Raw genomic sequence first — 2,700 nt, 5'->3', positions numbered from 1 at the left:
TTGGTACAGGCCCAATGGTGAAGGAAATGAAAGATGTGTATCATTCTACTGAACGGAAAGAGTAAATATTAAGTTCTCTGGCAGACAGTGGTGAGGCATCCCCACCGTCCTGCTGTAAGCCAGCTTTGGACTGAAATCTGCTGGAACTAAGGAGAACATAACCTTAGGCTCTTTCTGGTCTCAGAGAATCAGAGAGAATCTGCAGAGTCCTTCCTGACCCAGGAAGACTGTCACAGCCAGCAAAGCTGTCTTGGCTTGTTTAGGGTAGAAATCGCATCTGGAAGTGACTTGCCTCCCATTCAAAAAGATTGGGAACTGCCAACTTTCAACTCAAAGGGTTCCTAAAAAAACAAAAGTTGTTCATCATCATATATCTTGCCTTTCTCAAGAGAGATAAATGAAATGTAGTTAGCCGAAGAAATAAAACACACACGCACGCACACAGGACACTGTGGTGTGCCACTCATTGGCTGAAAATAAGGGATCTCAGAAGAAAAGATAAAACAGGACAGAGCAGACAGAGCTAGTGGTTCTCAAGAGCCATGAGAGTTTGAGCACAAGCTCTGTAGCTCAGAAGCAGCCCAAAGTGAATAGATTATCAACAGAACAACCCTCAAAAATGGATAAGATGATAGAAAAAGCCAGCCAGAGTAAATTTCTTTTTTTATTGGTTTATGAGGAGATTCAGGGAGGGAATATGGGAGAGTGTGTTTGTCAGTCTTTATGTGAAGTATAAAGTACACTTATTTAATCCATTGCCCCATTATGTGTGTTTCCACAATCTGGCCTGCAAAGTGAACGGTTTGATAAGGTCGACTGTGCCTCCCCTTCACCAAGAGGGCCGCCTGGCGATGAGTCATGAAGTTTTAAATACTGACTCCACCATTTACTAGTGTTGTGGCCTTGAGCAAGTCAAATGCTAGGAATCCATTCCTGGCGTCTAGAACGGGCGTGGCCGCCTCTCCTTACGGCTGGTTGTAAGGATTTAAAAGAGATGTTTGTGAAGCTTCTAGCGCAGTGTCTAATGCCCAGTATGGTTGGTTCTCTTCCCCTTCCTTTCCGCTTTCACTAGACAACTCGTTCTAATTTACCTCTGAGAAAACAGCCGCTTAGACGGGTAAAGTAGTGATTAAACTAGGACCCGCTAAGGAGCTCGTGGTTCCAAAGTGTCACCTGTTAGACCCACGAAATGAGGGCGACACAGCCCTACTTTAGAGCAGGAGCCAGGGGCCTGTACCCTCAGGGGAAGGGCACGGGGAGGGAAGGGCACGGGGAGGGAAGTGCCCGACTTTGGGTTCCACGGCACCCCGGCACCTCCTGACCCTCGGCCCACAGGCCCGGGTGTGAGGGATTTATCCGATGGCCCAGCCTCGCCAGGGCAGCAGAGCATCTGCGCGGCCCCGGCCCCGCTTGGCGCCTAGGTGGCGGCGCCCTCCGCCGCGCCCAGTCGCGTCCCCCAGCCCGCGGGTCGCCCTGCTTCCAGCCGGCTCTCGCAGGCTCTTTCTTTCTGGGAGGGGCCCCGGGACGCTGTTCTCAACAGACGCTGGTGGACCGAGAGGACGAAAGGGCTCCAGCTCCGCGCCCCACCCGCGGGGGAAGTCCAGGCCGCTCCGCCGCTAGGGCGGGGCCTCGCCAAACAATTCAAAACACGTTCACGGCGCGTCGCCGTGGCAACGCAGGACCGTTGCTAGGCGACCGGAGTGCCGTAGTAAACCGCGAGCGAGGTGTTACTCATCAAGGCGAGAGGGGGCGGGGGGACGAGGGGAGCCCGCGGGGACACGGCTGGGCTCGGGCACCGCCACTGCAGTGGGGAGGAGGGGCGAGCAAGAAGAGAAGGGACGGAGACGGCACATGCGGAATGGAAATGGTGCGGCCCAGCCTTACCAGCCGGCGGCCGCGCCTTGTGCCCCCTCGAGAGGCCACTCGCATTAGGAGTGCGTCCTGACCCGCCCCGCGGTCCCCAAGTGCCCCGAGCCCCAGCAGGGTTCGGTCACCCGCGCGTGAGCGATTGCCCCACAGGATGTGCAGATGTGGCTGCCCCTCTGATTCACCCCAGCTGCTCGGAGCATGGAAGAAAATTGGCTTCCTCTCCTGGAAATGGCCGCTAAAGCAAAAGCCCTCAAACAATTATATTAAAAAGCGGAAAGGGAAAGGCGGCAGAGAGGAGAGGCCCCGAAATGCTTTTCTTTGGTCCTTCCCACCAAACATGAGTAGATGTGTTCCCAGAACTCGGAACCCATATTAGGGAGACAGGAGTTTTTATTGAGCATTTGAAGCCATGTGGACATTAAAACACAGCTGAGATTAACCTGAAGCTGGGAAATTAACCAGAGCTAAGTGTCCAGCAGTGATGTTAATATTTTGGACACTCAGCATGGGCATTTGGTGGCATTACTCTTCCCTTCCAGCTGGGAAGCCAAAGACAAAATGTCCCGTGTGAAGACCTTCTGTTATCTTCATCAATGACTGAGTCAAATATGAGGCACTGAAGCAAAAAACTAATTAGAGCTGCAAAATCTAGGATGGTTCAAGATACATCATCTATAAAAGGTCTTTTCCGTAGGGAATCACTGAGCTTGGGAAAGGACAAAACATTTCCAATCTGTCACTGGATTGTGAGCAATGTGTTTGTACCCTGGTCTCTGTGAACTAAAGATAATACTAGTTAATGAGATCATTGTTTTCTGGGCTTTGCTCATC

At 52.1% G+C, this 2,700-nt stretch overlaps 1 protein-coding gene across 6 annotated transcripts in view; it reads left to right on the top strand.

Moving 5' to 3' along the window:
- GSG1 (germ cell associated 1) overlaps positions 1–2,700 on the top strand; it is a 15,606-nt gene that overhangs the window by 628 nt on the left and 12,278 nt on the right. The window lies entirely within an intron of this gene.

Source organism: Pteropus alecto, unplaced genomic scaffold, assembly GCF_000325575.1.
Source record: "Pteropus alecto unplaced genomic scaffold, ASM32557v1 scaffold103, whole genome shotgun sequence".
Lineage (NCBI taxonomy): Eukaryota > Metazoa > Chordata > Mammalia > Chiroptera > Pteropodidae > Pteropus > Pteropus alecto.
The sequence above is the reverse complement of the archived record's forward strand: the minus strand, read 5'-3'. Positions and strand labels throughout refer to the sequence as shown.